Source organism: Mirounga angustirostris, unplaced genomic scaffold, assembly GCF_029215605.1.
Source record: "Mirounga angustirostris isolate CCGP_5_RB_7025 unplaced genomic scaffold, mMirAng1.0.hap1 SCAF_3, whole genome shotgun sequence".
NCBI lineage: Eukaryota > Metazoa > Chordata > Mammalia > Carnivora > Phocidae > Mirounga > Mirounga angustirostris.
Window position 1 is genome coordinate 41576741 of NW_026991711.1, and position 20404 is coordinate 41597144.

At 34.7% G+C, this 20404-nt stretch overlaps 1 pseudogene; it reads left to right on the forward strand.

Annotated features, from left to right (window-relative positions):
• Positions 1-1412: 1412 nt before the first annotated feature.
• Positions 1413-18764, forward strand: LOC123839233 (nucleophosmin-like; annotated as a pseudogene).
• The last annotated feature ends 1640 nt before the right edge of the window (positions 18765-20404 follow it).

Below are 20404 nucleotides of genomic sequence, written 5' to 3' on the forward strand. Positions count from 1 at the left end.
TCTTAGTAATCACAAAGTATGAGTCAGATTTCTGTAATGAGCCTTGTAGACATTTCCTGGTAATGAAAAATTATTTGAAACCTTAAAAATGTCACAATATTAAACAAAGCAGTTAAAGATCGTGACATAGATTCATGAAATTTAGAATTCTATTGTGGCGATCAAGCTGGTAAGTTTTTACATTAAAAGTTGATTTGAGCTTCCTATGGTATAAAAAGAACATGTTGTGAACCGGAGGAAGTAGAACATTCTTTCCACCATATACAGAGCTGCATAAAATGGAGATACTATATTTGTAGCAAACATAAAATGCAGGGTACTATATTTAGCAAGTCTCATTTCATGCATCTAGGATGGAAACTGGTGTTTATACTTATAAAAAAGAAACTCAAGATTTTGATGAACGAATTTTGGAAATCATTACTCTATCAAGCCTTTCTATCTGAGAAAATGTTCATCTTTCAAGTCTGAGCTTACATTCTATTACTTCTGCACAACTTCCCCTAAGTAACCCCAACTTAAAAACATTTCCTTGGGAAACCAGTCTTCATTCTTTTTTTTTTTTTTAAGATTTTATTTATTAATTTGACAGAGAGAGAGATAGCAAGAGCAGGAACACAAGCAGGGGGAGTGGGAGAGGGAGAAGCAGGCTTCCCGCAGAGCAGGGAGCCCGATGTGGGACTCGATCCCAGGACCCTGGGATCATGACCTGAGCCGAAGGCAGAGGCTTAACGACTGAGCCACCCAGGCACCCTCCAGTCTTCATTCTTAAGCAGATTTGATCCTCTCTTCTGTCCTGCTCTTTCTTTTATTCTTCCGTTATTGAGGAAGGAAAAAGAAAGAAGTTAAAAAAGAAAGCGGATAATGTAGTGTGGATAATACTCTTAGTGCTCAGAGAATTCCCATCCATTCCTCTAAATTTCCTAGCTTCTAGTGAATTTGGGTTAGTCATGAGGCCAGTTCCGTCATGTAAAATATGAGTAAAAGCAATAAAGAAATTAGACCAAAAGAAGGGTGTAGCTCTCAAAAGCAGTAACACTTGGCCTAGTATCTAAGAGGACATCTGTGAAAAAATTATTCTTGAATGTTGAAGATGATTATCTGTATCAGGTAGTGAGAAAAATATTTAGTAATACTGCTGTATGTTCTAAGTAGAAAAAAAAAAACGACATTGTTTCTTCACTCAGTCGGGAGCTTTAAGGGAAAAAGTTGGAAAACAGAAGGTTAAAAATATGTGCCAGTTGTTACTGAATATGTTGAGCAAGATATTACAAGAAAGAGATGGGCTTAAGAAGGAATCGGCAGATTCAATAATTAAGAAGGAGACAGACAAGAGCCTTAAGGAACAGGACAAACTACTGCTCCTAGATCCCAAATAGGTACAAAAGGGATTAACAAAAACTCTGAACAAAATGATCAAACGACTCAGGGATAAACAGATTAAGGCCAAAGACTTTACACGTATTTCTCCTGATATCTTCAATGCAGACAACATTAGACTGAGAGAGAGGCATGAGGTACCCCAGTTCCCTCATCTTTGAAAACAGACATTAGTTTCTACATATAGAGTTATTGCAGGAATTAAATGAGTAAACATACATAAAGCACTAGAAACATGCTACTCACTCATACTAGTTTAAATATATACCGAAATGTTGCTTTCCTTAAATGTTTTCTGAGAGATATTATGCCTGATTTTCTCCTTCTGATACTGTAAAAAACAAATACCTAACAAAGTAAGGACAGAAACGGGCGCCTGGGTGGCTCAGTCGTTAAGCGTCTGCCTTCAGCTCAGGTCATGATCTCAGGGTCCTGGGATTGAGCCCCGCATCGGGCTCCCTGCTTGGCGGGGAGCCTGCTTCTCCCTCTCCCTCTACTGTTCCCCCTGCTTGTGCTCTCTCGCTCTCCCTGTCAAATAAATAAATAAAATCTTTAAAAAAAAAAAAAAAAGTAAGGGCAGAAACTGCATCTCAATTTTATCTAGATACCTGCTAAAACAATATATTACCATATTGAGGCTCTGTGTCTTATTTGTAATTTTAAAAATCTGATGGAAAAGTAGAGTCAGTGAATAACATGTTTCTGAATGCCTGCTATACTTGTAAAAAAGTCGAGCTACAGTCTTAAAATGAGTCTATTGTAATCATCAATATAAGATAAAGATAGACAATTTTTTAAAGTGTTATGGGCCATGGCCCAAAGATGTATACAACTTTTTCTAACTAATTAAATGTACTACATAAAGCCAGATGTTATTGCCTAAACTCTAAACATTCCAATGTTAAATCTGCAGTTTTCCTAAATATTGTTGTTGGTTAAGAACCACAGAGTTATTTTGTAGAAAGAAAGAAAAAGGAGAGAAGGAAAGAAAAAAGAGAAAGAGAGGGACAGAGGGGGAGGGAAGGAAAAAGGGAAAGTGGAAGGGAGATAGGGAAGAGAATTGTCAAATGTCATTCTGATTCAGTGGGTATACTGTGGTATCCAGAAATGTGGTTTTTTTTTTTTTTTAAGATTTTATTTATTTATTTGACAGATACACAGAGAGAGAGGGAACACAAGCAGGGGGAGTGGGAGAGGGAGAAGCAGGCTTCCTGTGGAACAGGGAGCCCGATGCAGGGCTCGATCCCAGTACCCTGGGATCATGACCTGAGCCCAAAGCAGACGCTTAATGACTGAGCCACCCAGGTGCCCCCAGAAATGTGTTTTTTCAATAAGCATGCCAGGCAACTACAAAAATTACTGTATTATGAGAAAACTGCTTAACTCTTACAATGGGTTATGAAACAGATTTTAAAGGATTGTTAACAAATTAATAAATTATAAAGACTAAAATTCAGTATCTGTCTTTTATTTTAAAGTAGGATTTGTCAAAAAATAGGATTTGTCAAATTGTTTTGTATCTTTAGATATAGATGTTAGCCTGTCTTTGACATAATTTTATTTAGAAAAAGTTTTAATTAATCAATTTAATTAATTAATTAATTAAATTAAATATTTTCCTTAGCCTCTTGCTTAAGTAGTTAAGTGATCAAATTCTATAAAAATTTCTTTGACTCGATTTCTTTAACTGGTTAATACAAATTCTACTCAATTGGCACAAAAAGATGTATATTTAAGTATACTTGTCATAAGATATGAAATGTAAAATAAATGTAAATAAAAGAAATATATTTTTGTAGAGTGTATCTGTGATTGGCTGAAGAATCTATTTAATATATGAAATAAAACATCATTCATCATTTTATGTGACCTAATAGTATGCAATTTAGTAATGATAATAAAACCAAAAATTTCCCCCCAAAATGCTACTGCTTATAAATAATCCCGCTCAAATACAATGGTCTGTAGATTAGGATATTGAGTCTGGGAGACATAAAGTGTTTTTAACTCCAAGGATTAGATCCTGAGTCACTGTATCATATTGCATGTTAACATACTATATTCTTCATATATGTATATGCATATATACTGAAAGTTGCTCAAACAACGAAACTAAATATTATGAAAACCAAAGTATTAAAATTAATCCATAAGTATTGTGTTATGTAAAAAAAGTTTAAAAATAACAATTTTATATGTTTCAGAAACTTTTTAAGGATGCAAGTGATCACAGAAACACATCATATGGACATAAAGATTTATAAGCTGTTAAATGAACTTCAGGGCAGATGCAGAGAACATGTAACACCTGGCATAGATAGTATGTCTAATGATAATACAAATCCTTTATGGTACATTAACACCTTCAAAAATGAGTAATGTCCTAAGATTAACTCCACAGAAAGTTACAGATGAGGGTCAAAATGAAATGTAATTTCTTGAAACTAAATCAGCAATAGAATTCATCTAACATTCTGTTATATCTGTTGCCATTAATATTTTCCAATAAACATAATTTAAGGTATGTCTATGATGAATGATATTTATTTCTTTTAGGATCTGGGCTATTTTGCTATTTATCTGAATTAGAAATATTATATATTCTATTTCTCATTACGTGCCTAATTAATTCACTGTATTAAAAATTTATCTTACTTTGTTCAGATCAGGCAAACTAAAACCCTTTAATTTCATTGTGCTCAAAAATTAATTCTTTCTGCTACTTTAAGGGCAAATAACTTATTCATATTACTCAACTCATCAGAAAAGCATAATTTTCCTGTTAACTTTTTTTGTGAAACTAAGACTTCTCTGAAAGTTTTTTCTTCTTACAAAATATTCAAACTTCATGATGGATAACTCAGAATAAACAGAGTAAATATAATATTTTACTTCATATGTGATTTTTATTGTTTATTGCATCATTATGCAGAGCACTGTAAAGAATGATTCTATGTAGCCAGTTTTCCAAATAACTAATTCTAATCATTTAAAAATATAAATTAATCTTTGGGTTAAAATTCCAATGTCTTTCCTTTTAAACATTCCTAGAAAGTTATCTCTTTGTTTTATTAAAATATATATGAATAAATTGGAAAAGACAAAATTAAATTCTGCTAAGCCTAAATAGCAATAGTTTATCATAGGAAAAATCACATGATAGTATTTGAATATTGTATGAAATTTGTTATAAGGACTATCAAAAGATCTATCTCCCATTAGTTGTCCCATGGAAGTATTTAGTTCTATAACTGTTCCATTAAAGTCTACCACAATAACTGATAAGTTAATTATTATAGACTTTAAGGTTTAGTAAAATCTGTGTCCTTACCTATTCATACAGAATCTTTTCTTCTCATTGATTTAATGTCTGGAATTATTTCTTATTTTAAAGACTTCAGGTTGCAGAACAGAAAATATAAATGGAATCAACTGTTTATGTAGGTAAAGTCTACTATAAGTGGAACACTAATGTTTTGTTAATTTTTTAAACTTTTTTTTTTACTATAGTATGAACTTGCTTTTAAGTACCTAGTGTATTTGCCTACTTCCTTTCAATTTTACAGTTGCCCATGAGTTCTTTTATGTGAAAAGTCCAGGATAGACAAATCCAAAGAGAGAGTAGATTAGTGGTTGCCAAGGCTGGTTTGCAAGAGAGTACAGTACTGCGCCCTTATCCATGGGGGATACATTCCAAGACCCCCAATGGATACCTGAAACCATGGATGTACCGAGCCCTACAGATACTCTTATTTCATGTACTTACATACCAATGATAAAGTTTAATTAATAAGTGAAGCAGAGCAAGAGATTAACATCAATAGTAATAAAATATAACAATTTTAGCAATATACTGTGTTAAAAGTTATGTGAATGTAATCTTTCTCAAAATAATCATATTTTACTGTATTCACCCTTCCTGTGATGATGTGAGATGACAAAGGGCCTATATGATGAGATAAAGTGAGGGGAATGATACATGCACTGTGATGCTACTGACCTACTGACCATATGTCAGAAGAGTCATCTGCTTCAGAATCACTGTTGATCTCAGGTAACTAAAACCACAAAAAGCAAGCTGTGAAGGGTGGGGAGCTACTGTGATGGGAAATGAGTACTAATGTGTATGGGGCTTTTAGGAAAAATGATAAAACGTTCTAAAGTTAGATAGTAATGATTATCACACAAACTCACTAAAAACCACTGAAATGTCCTTTTTTTTTTTTTTTTTTTTTTTTTAAGGGGAGAGAGAGAGAGCAGGAAGGCATGTATGAGAGCAGTGGGGAGGGGCTGAGGGACAGGAGAGTCTTAAGCAGGCTCCACACCCAGCCCGGAGCCCAGCTTCAGGGCTCCGTCTCAGGACCTAAGCCGAAATCAAGACCTTACGCTTAACCAACTGAGTCACCTAGGTGCCCCCTGAATTGCACACTTTTAAAAGGTGTATAGTTTGGCATGTGAGTTATAGCACAATAAAACTATTCTAAAATAAATCCACATTGGAACTTCTGACATCATTACTCAGTGATGATGGGAAGTGGATGGACACATGATGTGGGGAGTAGGTGGACCAGTGCAATATCAAAAATATAATTTGACAAGAAACATTTAGTGTGGGGAAATGAAGATTTGGAACTGTGCAAATTAGTAAGAATGAAGTGGGAAAACAGTTATGTCATAAACTGACATGATTTTTTTTTCCTATATAGATGGGATGAGTGTATGTTGTAAGACCCCAAAATGGTTAAAAAATTTAGTTTGTTTTAGGTAATCTTAGAACAATATTGTAAATTTTATGTATATTAAAACACAAGAGCATATAATCGACCATTTCAGTTAAGTATTATTATCTATATAATATTCAACTGGAGCTTCTTTTGCGGCATCATATAAAATTCTTAATGACAAATGGAGATAGTCATAAATTTATATGTGTATAGTCATAAATTTCTCTATGTGTATATGTGTATGTATGTGTGTGTGTGTGAACAAGAGATTGTGTGCTTCAGTGTATTTGGAGAGAGGGAAATGGTAAAGTAGTTTGGAAAGAAGGAAGCTAGAGCTTTGCCCGAGGCTCACACATTACTCACCTGTTGTAGAAATGAAGCATTCAAGGGTAAAACATTAAATCACTGAATATGATGGAGAGAATTTAATATTGTGGGGGCTCCATAGCTTGACAAAAATTTAAGAATAGAATAAGGTTGTAAACAAGGAGAAAGATCATATTCTTATTCCAATAAAATTCTTTTCAAATTTTCTCCTTTCAAATAACTTTAAAATTTACACTTTTGCATTTGAAGATCAAGCAGATATTCTCTCCTTGCAAGTTCCTTATGTCAAATCCAAGAGCAAACCTGTGTGGCACACTGGCTGAACCAAACTTATTATCAAGCTGGTATGCCCTGGGGATATAATTTTTAGGCAGGAAATTAAATTTACGAACAGAAATTGAGTTGATTTTAGGAATTATTTAAAATGTATTCCTTTCTAGAGAATCTGTATTTATAGATAATCAGGATACAGCTATTTATCACCCTATCCCCAAAATTGAATATAGATCTCATAATGATGGTGGACAAAACCAATGAGAGTAAAAATAAAAAACATAGTGATTAAGTATGCTGTAGTTTTTTTATCATTGAAATTAGTTTTGGTATTTGTAGGTAATAATATATCAATCAGGTTAGATTGTAATGTTGTAGTTTATAAAATATAACCCAATATCTCACTGGCCAAAAACACCAAAGTTTATTTCTTGTTTACACCACATGCCTAAAAAGGGACAGGCAGGTGACAAAGGAATGGAGGCTAATGGAGGCCCCATGTCCACACAAGTATTCACCTGTGTCTAGACAGGGAGATGTGTACTGGCACTTAAAGTTTCAATAGTATACAGACAGCTATTTCTTATTCTCACTTTTTATTGGCCAATGGAATGACCATGCTTATCTTCAAAAGAGTTGGGGAATACAATCCCATTATGTTCCCAGAAGGAAGGGTGCAGGGCTTATATGGTAAAGAGCATTAACGAATACTCTTAATAGTTTCTGAGATCAAATTTTAATATACTAAATTGAGACTGAAAATAATTGTTTATCTTGTAAAAATCTGAGAATTGCAGAATTTGAGGAATGTTTAAAAGTCACTGATAAAAGCTCACCATACCACCAAGAATATTTATGATTAGGGTCAGGATTAGGTTTTCTAACTAAGACCCAAGAGTAATTAAAACAACTAAACATCTGTCTAATAAAGAGGCACTTTTATCCTATTTCAATTATAAAAAGTAAACATAATAAACATATTTAAATAACAAACTGTATTTCAGTTCTATTAATTGGTATTAGAACAAACTGCTACAAAAAGGAAACCTGGGTAAATTTTATCTCTTTGTTTATGGAATATCGAGATATGTGATTCACACAGAAATGGCTCATAGAAAATGCTAAGTAAAAGCTAGAATTATAAATAAAACCTTTTAAACAAATTTATTTCTCACCTTATAAACAATGGCAAAATGCTTTTTCAGGGTATTAATTTTCTATTGTTGCTGTAACAAACAATAAACTTGGTGACTTAAAACAACACAAAGTTAGTATCTTTGAATTATAGAGGTCAAAACACCTAAAGTCCATGTATTGGCAAGCTATGTTGTGGAAACCCTAAGAGAGAGCTTCTTTTCTTATCTTTTCCAGACTTCAAAGGCCTCCTGTATCCTTCGCTCATAAATCCCTTTCTCCATTTTCAAGGTCAACCATGCAATATCTTCAAATCTCTCTCACCACTGCTTCGACCATCCTGTCCCCTCTTCATCTCAAACTCTCTAGTCTCCCTTTTATCAGGGTCCTTGTGATGAGGATAACTTGTTAACAACATATTGAATTTCCTTATACTAGTTTTGTCTTTGAATTTTCAAAAAAGTTTACAAATTATTTAATTAAAATGTTTTTTTTTCCAATTATAAAAAGGCTTTACTAGAATTCTCATTTATGAGGTTATCAAATTTACCAGTCAGAACCTTTCATTACAAGTTTTATACAAGGATTTAAATGTACCCAGAAGGATTGACTAAATAAAGTTGATAGTAACTGAATGTTGTATTTTCTTCTGATAAACATCTTCATATCATTTTTAATGGGTTTGAAAGGAGATTTTTCTCTCAAAAACAAACAAGAAAAACAAAAATGGATCAAGTAGTTGTTTAGCAGAAATGCCTGAGCTTCTCTATTAGCATTAAGATAAAGAAAGATACTTTAATAAATTGTCTCAATGATACAGAAAACTGAAGTCAATACTATGAACAGTGGTTGGAACAAACTGATAACAAGTGGCCAGCACTAGTCACTGAGGTAATACTTTTTCTGCATATCATACTTTTTGTTGTAGCACACTTTATATTATTGCCTTGTTATCTGAATGGATCATACTTCACGCGAATAAAATTAAAGTGATGGATTCAACTTCTATAGATGCTACAAGAATCACTTCTCCACAGAGAGTGATTCTAGTAATCTCAAAGAGTTATTAAAGAAGTAGAATGGAAAGTAATTTTGGCATAAAATTATTTTGACTTGGAACTGTAATCTATATTAGCCTTGCAGTAGTAGTGTTAGTAATAGGTTAAAAATTCATTTAGATCACAGGAGATGCTATAGTGACTTAATTCAGATTGATGGGTGATGTGTGTAGGGGTTGGTATTACTTTGAAAACAATATATAGAATGCATACCTCATCCCATCAGGCACTATGCAAAGTGGTAAATGATACAGGAACAAAGAGAAGTTTAAGACGTTATTATGTGATTCTCTGAAATTTGTCACTCAGGAAGACGTGAGTAATGAAGAGAAAGTATTTGGAGAATCTCAAAAAATCTCAATGCTTCTGTAGACAATAAGTATAATATAAATGAAGTCTGAAAATGCAGAAGGAGGTCTGGATCAACTTTAAACAGAAAAGATTAAGTCTGAATTTTCCAAAAGTGTTGTTTATGGATAATGCATAGGACATGATTTTGTTAAGACATGATTTTAAAATGCAGGAATTTGTTTCGTGTGAATATACATTTTTGGCTATGCATCAACAATCAGTTAAGAATTACATGCATATTTTTCAGACAGTTACTGGATTACACTGAGCACCAAAAAGCAACAAGAATAGATTAAATTGAAGGATTTCTTCTTGTAAAAATATTGGGAAATTAGTAACCTCCTAGAATTATTGTGTAGTATATGCCATCAATTTTTTTCTACATCTGGTTACTTTTAAAAACTTAAATTTTCTAGTATTTGCATCAACTGTTCTTTTGTAAATAGTAAGCAATATTTGTTTTATATTTAAACCACTGAGTTCAATTTATATATTCACATAAATGTATGCATACTGTATTGCCAGACACACCACACAATAACTTCATGAATACTTAATGTTTTTATTCAGAATGTACATAGATTTTGTAAAGTTCCCCCACTGCTGCATAAACAGTTCATAAAACCAGCATGATCTGACTGTGCAAGTGCTTTTTCAAATTAACTTGATAGTAAATTTTAATTATTTATCCAAGCTGTATTATGAGCTTATATTTTGCCAGTGGTGTTTGATGGCAACATTGTGACTGGGCTTAAATTCTTATGCAATATAAGTTATATAAAATAAAATATAGGATATAGTTAGATTATTATGTCATCATGCTATTATTCTTGGTCCTTATTGCAAATAATTAATAAATGCATATTGCTAGAGTAATATGTATGGTAAATTTTTTCTAATAGCATATGTATACTGACATCATACTATAAAAAGAAAAAAGGGAGAAAGAAAACCACTTAGCACTCTTATAAAAAGGCATCCTACATAACGATCATGATTGGGCATGATTACTTGAGCTATGCTTTCACTATTTTCTCTTCAGCTTGTTTATCATTAAGCAGGCAATTGGGTTATTTTGTGTGATAGATCTATTTCCTGACACAATGTCTACATCTTGTCAACAGCTCATTGAGTGAAGAGAAACTGTATGACATACCAAAGAAGCTTATATATATATGACTTATATACACATATAGCTTATAAAACTAAGTGATAAGGGTAAAACTTGTAATTCTTCAGCAATAGTAAATGCTACCTAAATAATAACAAATTGCAGTAATATGTGTAATGAACAAGGCTGTTACAGTTGACAACAAAGTGATGGTAGTGTTAGAGAAATGTTTCAAGAGAAGAAAATAATTTAAGTGGAATCAAGTATCATAAAATGAGATATACTAGAATTCACAAAATAATACAACTTGAGTTAGTGATAACAATTTCTGGTAATATCTACTTGATAATGGAGTTTATTACACAAGTTTAATAGAAAGTCCTGCTGAATGCAGTTAAAAGCCATTTAAGCTGAACGGTGATGATTATATGTCATCATGCCTTCTGTTGGATTTGATGGAAGAATAAAACCCAGGAAACATTGCATCTTCAATGAGAAAACTGACAGGGAGAGAATCCTTAGATATCTGCATTAAATTTCTGCCACTTATGCCCCTTCTCCATTTTTGAAGCCAAACTCTGAAAGCTAAAAATTTGTGTTTACAATTACAGAAATGCAGTAATGTAAGATTTATGTTATTTCACACATTAGACAATAAATAATCACACTTGCAAATGTTTGAAGACAATTTATAATCTTTATCAGCAGCTGATAATTAAAACTAAACAACTAGATCATTTTTGTTTATTTTATTGCTTGACTAAATTTAATTTAATTTGGTTTTTGGGCTACATATAAAAATCTTAGTTTGAACCTCAATTTGAAAGAGAACATAACCCAAAGCCAGTGATTCTTAAACTTTGCTGTACAGTGGGATCACCAGGAGGAGGAGGGAGAGAAGGGTCTCTAAAATATTGAGGGCTTCCTGGTTGGCTCAGTCAGTTAAGCATCTGCTTCGGCTCAGGTCATGATCTCAGGGTCCTGGAATGGAGCCCTGTGTCAGGCTCCCTGCTGAACAGAGAGTCTGCTTCTCCCTCTTCTCTGCCCCCACCTGTGTGCTCTCTTTCTCTCAAATGAATAAATAAAATTTTTTTAAAAATATTGATATTTATTCTTGGCTTTTACCTGCAGACATACAGATTTAATTGATACGGGCTTGTCATCCATAGTTTTAGAAGTTCACTACATGAGTTCAGTATTCAGTACAGTTTGGGATGCTAAAGCCCTATTCCTTTTCAAAGACTGGTTTTGGAGTACCTGAAAGGAATTGAAAATTGAGAACAACACCGACACATTTTGTTACTACTATCAAACTGTACCTTGATGAACACTATGCCTCTGAAACCCCGTAACTATATTACCAATGATGGGAGAGGCTTTAAATAATGATTCAAGCTCTGTTTATGACCTTGATCTAACAAAACCTCATATTTGGCCTTGACTATCTAGATCAAACCCAAATTAAGCTGCTACATGTGGTGCAGTATGTTCTAGCCAAACTCAATGATTGTTGATTCCAGTTCAAAATAATGACCAGGAGTAAGCACGGTGGAAAGATAGAAACTAATAATCCTTAAAAAAAAAAAAAAAAAAAGAAACTAATGCTGTGTGTTCTCCTTCTTACATTGTTCTCACAGCAACATCATGTATTAGAACTAAATTCCCCACTACTTGATAGATAATAAATGGATATTTTGGAGAGTTAACTATCTTGTTCAAAGTGTGGGCTTAGGCAAGAATCTTAACAAATTCTGATTCAAAAGCCTTTGACCTTTTTTTTTTTGAAGATTTTATTTATTTATTTGAAAGAGAGAGACACGGAGAGAGAGGGAACACAAGCAGGGGGAGTGGGAGAGGGAGAAGAAGAAGCAGGCTCCCCGCTGAGCAGAGAGACCGACACGGGGCTCAATCCCAGGACCCTGGGACCATGACCCGAGCCGAAGGCAGACGCTTAACGACTGAGCCACCCAGGTGCCCAGCCTTTGACCTTTTTAACTTGCTGGATTTTCATTTTAGTTCCTTCTAGAAAATAATAAATCATAAAAATGATTGAGATGTAGAATTAAAAGAACAATTTGGATCAGTGCTATAAACATAGGATAGATGGGTCTCTTGTAGCAAAGATGTGGAGGGGAAAAAACATATATGTGAGTGGACTTAATTGACACAACATCTCAACACCGCCCTTAATAAAACAACATCCAAATTAATGCAATTGCTTGAATCCAATGTAACTGAAATCTTGTGGGGTAAATAAATCAACATATATACTATGGATATACATATATGTGTGTGTGTATATATATATATATATTTTATATATAACATTTTATCGTACTTCAAAAGGAACAGATTATGAAATTATGATTTATGATGGGGAGTCTATTTTCCTTTACTAAATCCCTTGTAATTTCCTATATGATACAATTCAAGTTTCATCTCAGAAGTTCAATGAAAGCCCTTAACATTCTGACTCTAAATTACCTTACAAAATATGTTTGGACTGTGTGGCATGTCTCCTAAAAAACTATGAACCTGCATATCTCTGCTTATAATAATTTCTCTGTTCATAATATTCTCTATTGCTCCCTCCCCATCTCAGCTTAGAAATATAATGTTCCTTTTTTTCTAAATGTAAATGTTACTTCAGCAAATTCTTCCAGGTCAAGACAGAATAAGCACTGCCCTCCTCAACCTTCATCCGTCCCCTTGATGTTTTTCCTTAAGTAAATGGGAGCATTAGCAATTTTTCAAGCACATAACCTTGATATAAGAAAGACTGCCTTGAAATCCTAGCTGGACAATTTATTAGGTACTTGATTTTGACTACACTGCTTCAACTAAACACATTGTACTTTCCCCATAATAAATTAAGAGTTAGTATTTTATAAAGATGTTGGAAAAAATAAATAAGATGAGGCATATAAAGTACACATTTCACTATGCATATAAGCATCAGTCTAATATATATTTTTTAGTCTTATGGTAAAGTCAGTTGTTGAGATATACCTTTACTATATATTCTATTAGAGATAAAATTATAAATAAAATATATGAATGTACTTAAAACATTTTTGAATCTATATTTTCAATTTGTTTCATCTGATGGAAGAAAAAAATTCCATAGTAATATTAGCATTTCTTTCAATCATCAAGATATGATCTGTTTTCCAATATTGAGAGATTTTCTAACAAGTTCATATTCATATTCATTTATGTACACACACACACACAAATCCTGCTGTCCTTTCCAAGTTTGCCAACATTGCTAAACTAAAGCAACTCCTGTGCTTATGGACCAAATTCAAATTCCCTATTTTACTGACTACTTAATTCCTGCAAAATTAAGCCACCTGCTTACTTAGTACAACATTACATTAACTCATTTTGATTATACTGCAGACTGCAAGTGCCAATGTAAATAGTGACTAGGCACATCTCCAAAATATTTTCTAGCAGCATATTCTGTGCTCTATGGACACGTTTAACTGACCTATGTGTTGATAGTCATTCAATAGGCTGTAAAAATGTTAGCATAAAATAAATACTCAAAAAAAGGAGGGAAAGCAACAAACAAAAGTTATCCAGCAATAATAGGGAAATTTATATGGAAGCTGGAAATTCAGTATGTGGAATCACACCATCATATTCCCCAAGGACAAAAATAAAAATGCATCATAAAATGATCTCCACTTATAGTTAGGTGCCTCTTCTTTGATCAACTTGATTAAACAATACATAATCAGAGGGTTACATACAAATACAAACCCAAATTCAAATATTTAATAAATAATCCTGGATTTTCATGACCTAAATTCATTGACATATTGCCAAATTATCTCATTTCTTCTAGCTGTTAGAAAATATGTATCCCACATATAGAATGTACTACTTGATTGACTTACATTTCAAGAAATTTTAGGATCTATATTATATTCCTCCAAATTTCCCCTCACTCTCTAAATTACCTTTAGCAGTTTAAAGATATCTTATATATATATATATATATATATAAATACCTGCATACATATATAGATCTTTCTGTACACACACATACATATATGTATATGCCATATATGGATACATACATGTATACATGCACACACATATATGTATGTGCATATATATGTGTGTATATGTGAGATATATATAATTATAGTTATATATATAATTATATATATTCATATTCTCCCTCCCCTTCTGCCCCTCCCCCCATAACAAAAATTACATATATAATTCTCTGTGAAAATGGCAGAGTAGGAAGCACCAGGAATGTCTCCCTCCTGAGATAACATTGCAATGGCAGAATCTGCCTAATGTAATTCTATTAGAACCTGAGTCTACTGAAGGCTTAGAATTTCCAGGAGAAGGCTTGTATGGTAAACAGAAGTTAATTTCAATTTCAGCTCTTAGCATAGTAGCACCTACCCATCCTGAACCCCTTTAGCCATAGTAGCAGCTCAGCAAGTATTCCAGAAGCAGCTTGGCCACAGAGCTTGTGGGAGCCAGGGTGCACAAAAAGGACCCTGTCCTCCAAATACCAAGTATCTCTGCCCTGATTGCTGATTACTGCTTCTGATCTCAGAGAAGTAGAGAAATGTCATCAAAACTAAGAAGAAAGAAAGAAAGAAAGAAAGAAAGAAAGAAAGAAAGAAAGAAAGAAAGAAAGAAAGAAAGGACACAAAGAAACAGTTGCTAAATACTGACTGAATGTATACCTTATTATTAAATATACTAAAGCATATAGTGTAGAAAACATTTATGCAAAATCAAAGGACAATATCAAGCAAACAAATAAATGTACTATTGTGAGCATTCTTTTTTTTTATTATTTATTTGAGAGAGAGAGTGAATGAGAGAGAGAACATGAGCAGGGACGGCGGGGTGGAGGACAGGGAGAAGCAGACTCCCCGCTGAGCAGGGAGCACGACATGGAGCTCGATCCCAGGACCCTGGGATCGTGACTGGAGCCGAAGGCAGGGTCTTAACCGACTGAGCCACCCAGGTGCCCCAGCGAGCAGACATTCTGTCCAACAATTAAAGCTATGTGGTTCAGCTTCCTCTCATTATCTGTAGAATTGATTCCATAGTTTATTCTGACACTTCTCACATATTTCAAATCACACTTATCACTGTTTCGTTACATATTTTCCTTCCCCACATAAACTTCCTTGTCGATTCACTTCCTCTCTTCTAAAATGTTTTATTGTCTAGCTTATATAATACCTTCTTTAGTCCTCCTGTCATAAAGAGGCCCCATAATAAACTCATATTCATTTCCATTTTTAAAAAGATTTTATTTTTTATTTGAGAGAGAGAGAGAGAGCATGGGGGGGGGCAGAGGGAGAGGGAGAAACAGACTCCCTACTTAGCAGGGAGCCCTACACAGGGCTCCATCCCAGGACCCTGAGATCATGACCTGAGCTGAAGGCAGATGCTTAACCAACTGAGCCACCCAGGCACCTCCTGTTTCCATTTTTTAATTGTGGTAAAATAACATAATATCTACCATTTTAACCATTTATAAGTATACAATTTAGTAACATTAAGCACATGAACAATGTTGTGTGACCATTACCACTATCTTTTTCAATTAATTTTTTATCATCCCAAATAGACACTCTGTATCCTTTAAGCAGTAACTTATTTCCCTTTACATTTAGCCCAGAGTAACTTCTATTCTACTCTTTGTGTCTATGAATTTGACCACTCTAAGAACCCCCTACAAGGAAAATCATACAATGTTTATCTTTTAGTGGCTGACTTACTTCACTTATTTTAAGTCTTCAAGGTTTATCCATATTGTAGCATGAATTAGAATTTCCTTCCTTTTTAAGACTGAATAATATTTCATTGAGAGTACGTGCCACATTTTGTTTATTCATTTATCATTCAATGGACACTTGGGTTGCTTCCTTTCCACTTTCTGAATTTTCTGAATAATGTTGTTATGAATATAGTTATAAAAGTATCTGTGTGTATATATACCACATATTCTTTATCCATTCATCTGTTGATGGACATCTTGGCTCTTTCCATAGTTTGGCTATTGTGGACATTGCTGCTTATAAACAGTGGGGTGCACGTACCCCTTTGGATCACTACATTTGTATCTTTGGGGTGAATACCCAGTAGTGCAATTGCTGGGTCGTAGAAGATGTGGTATATATATACAATGGAACATTATGCAGCCATCCAAAAAAACCGAAATCTTGCCATTTGCAATGACATGGATGGAACTAGAGGGTATTATGCTAAGCGAAATAAGTCAGAGAAAGACATGTATCATATGAACTCACTGATATGAGGAAGTCTTAATCTCAGGAAACAAACTGCGGGTTGCTGGAGAGGTGGGGGGTGGGAGGGATGGGGTAGCTGGGTGAAAGACATTGGGGAGGTTATGTGCTATGGTGAGCACTGTGAATTGTGTAAGACTGTTGAATCACAGACCTGTACCTCTGAAACAAATAATACATTATATGTTAAAAAAAAAAAAAAAAGAAGATAGTAGGAAGGGAAAAATGAAGTGGGGGAAATCGGAGGGGGAGACAAACCATGAGAGACTATGGACTCTGAGAAACAAACTGAGGGTTCTAGAGGGGAGGGGAGTAGGGGGATGGGTAGGCCTGGTGATGGGTATTAAAGAGGGCACGTATTGAATGGAGCACTGGGTGTTGTACCCAAACAATGAATCATGGAACACTACATAAAAAACTAATGATGTAATGTATAGTGATTAACATAACATAATAAAATAAAATTAAAGAAAAAGTATCTGTGTGAGTCCCTGTTTTCAATTTTGGCATATATGCCCCAAAGTGGAATTGATGGATCAAATGACCAATTATATTTTTATTTTTTTGAGGATCATCATACTGTTTTCCACAATTTGCATCATTTTACAGTCCAATCTAGTAACAGTGCATGAGGTTACAATTTTCGACATCTTTACCATACTTGTTACATTCTAGTGAGTATAAAGTGGTATCTCATTGTGGCTCATTGTGGCTTGATTTATATTTCCCTAATAATGAGTGATGTTGAGCATTTTCTTTCATGTGCGTATTGACCATTTACATGCATTATTTTGATAAATGTCTACTCAGTCTTTGCCACTTTTTAAAAAGTTGTGGCAAAGAATATATAATGTTTATCATCTTACCCTTTTTAAATATATAGTTCAGTAGTATTAAGTATATTCACATTTGTCCCTGGTGTGATTCCATCCTGCACAGCTATTCTGTGGAACAGTGGTCATTTATCTCTGTCCACCTTCTCTCCCACCTAATTGTGGAAGATTTGATGGACATGGACATGAGCCCCCAGAGGCCCCAGAACTATCTTTTCGGTTGTGAACTAAAGGCTGACAAAGATTATCACTTTAAGGTGGATAATGATGAAAATGAGCACCAGTTATCTTTAAGAAAGGTCAGTTTAGGGCGCCTGGGTGGCTCAGTTGGTTAAGCGACTGCCTTCAGCTCAGGTCATGATCCTGGAGTCCCTGGATCGAGTCCCATATCGGGCTCCCTGCTGGGCAGGGAGTCTGCTTCTCCCTCTGACCCTCCCGACCCTCCCCCCTCTCATGCTCTCTCTCTCTCTCAAATAAATAAAAATCTTAAAAAAAAAAAAAAGAAAGGTCAGTTTAGGAGCTGGTGCAAAGGATGAAATGCACATTGTTGAAGCACAGGCAATGAATTATGAAGGCAGTCCAATTAAAGTCACACTGGCAACTCTGAAAATGTCTGTACAGCCAACAGTTTCCCTTGGGGACTTTGAAATAACACCACCTGTGGTCCTACGGTTGAGATGTGGTTCAGGGCCTGTGCATATTAGTGGACAGCACTTAGCTCTGGAGGAAGATGCAGAGCCAGAAGATGAAGAGGAAGAGATGTGAACCACTTAGTATATCCAGAAAGCATTCTGCCCCTGGAAGTGGTAGCAAGGTTCCACAGAAAATAGTAAAACTTGCTGCTGATGAAGATGATGATGAGGAGGAGGAAGCAGAAGAAAAGGCTCCAGTAAAGAAATGTATATGAGATACTCCAGCCAATAAATGCACAAAAATCAAACCAGAATGTAAAAGACTCGAAACCATCAACACCAAGATCAAAAGGTCAAGAATATTTCAAAACAAAAAACAAAAAAAAAAACAGGAAAAGACTCCCCAAAACACCAAAATGACCTAGTTCTGTAGAAGACATTAAAGGAAAAATGCAAGCAAGTATAGAAAAAGATGGTTGTCTTCCCATAGTGGAAGCCAAGTTCATCAATTATGTGAATAATTGCTTCTGGATGACTGACCGAGAGGCTATGGAAGATCTCTGGCAGTGGAGGAAGTCTTTTAAAGAAAAGAGTTTAAACAGTTTGTTAAAACTTTCAGTCTTATTTCATTTCTGTAACAGTTGATATCTGGCTATCCTTTTTATAAGGCAGAGTGAGAACTTTCCCTACCATGTCTGATAAATGTCCGTGTTCCATTACCACGAATGTGTTGTCCAAAATGTGTTTAGTTTTTAAAGGTGAACTCCACCCTTTGCTTGGTTTTTAAGTATGTATGGAATATCATGATAGGATATAGTAGTAGTGGTGGTCAGACAAATGGAAATGGTGGGGAGACAAAAACATACATGTGAAATAAACTCAGTATTTTAATAAAGTAAAAAAAAAGTATATTTACATTATTGTGCAACAGATTTCCAGAACCTTTTCATGTGCAACACTGAAACTCTATAACCACTAAATACTAACTACCCTTTTCCGTCTCCCCATCCCTTGGCAACCAATTTTCTACTTTTTTTTTTTTTTTAAAGATTTTATTTATTTATCTGTCAGAGAGAGAGAGAGAGAGCACAAGCAGGGGGAGTGGCAGGCAGAGGGAGAAGCAGACTTCCCACTGAGCCAGGAGCCCAGTGCCGGACTTGATCCCAGGACCCCAGGATCACGACCTGAGCCCAAGGTAGACGCTTAACCGACTGAGCTACCCAGGCGTCCCCTACTTTATGTTTCTATGCTTTTTTTTTCTATTTTAGACACTTCCTATGAGAGAAATTATATGGTTATCTATCTTTTTGTGATTAACTTATTTTGCTCAACTGAATAATATCTTAAGGATCATCAGTGTTGTAGTATGTTCCAGGATTTCCTTATTTTTTAAGGCTGCATAATATTCCATTGTATGTATACACCCCATTTTCTTTCTTTTTTTTTTTTTAAGATTTTATTTATTTATTGGAGAGAGAGAGAGAGGAGCAGAGGGAGAAGGACAAGCAGACTCTGTGCCCAGCATGGAGCCTGACGCAGGCCTTAATCTCACGACTCTGAGATCTTTACCTAGCCAAAATCAAGAGTCAGATGCTTAACGGACTGAGCCATTCAGGCACTCCTCACATTTTCTTTATCCGTTCATCTGTTAATGAACATTTGGGTTGCTTCTACCTCTTGGATATTGTGGATAATACTACAATGAACATAAGTACACAGATACCCCTCAAGATCTTGCTTTGAATCTTCTGGGTATATATCCAGAAGTAGGATTGCTGGATCATATAGTTATTCTATTACTTTTTAAAAATTGTTGAGGAAACTTCATACTGTTTTCCATAATGGCTTTAACATTTAACTTTCCCACCAACAGTGCACAAGGGTTCCAATGTCTCTGTATTCTCACCAACCCTTATTAATTTCTGTTCTTTTTTTTTAAAGATTTTATTTATTCATTTGAGAGAGAATGAGATAGAGACAGCATGAGAGGGAGGAGGGTCAGAGGGAGAAGCAGACTCCCCGCTGAGCAGGGAGCCCGATGCAGGACTCGATCCTGGGACTCCAGGATCATGACCTGAGCCGAAGGCAGTCGCTCAACCAACTGAGCCACCCAGGCGCCCAATTTCTGTTCTTTTGATAAGAGCATCCTGTGAGGTAATTAGCAGTAATGTTGGTGATATTAGTAATATTAAACCTCTTTTCATGTGCTTAAAGATCACTTGTGTATCTTTTTTGGAGAAATATGTATTCAAGTCATATGCCTATTTTTTAAGTGAGTTAATTTG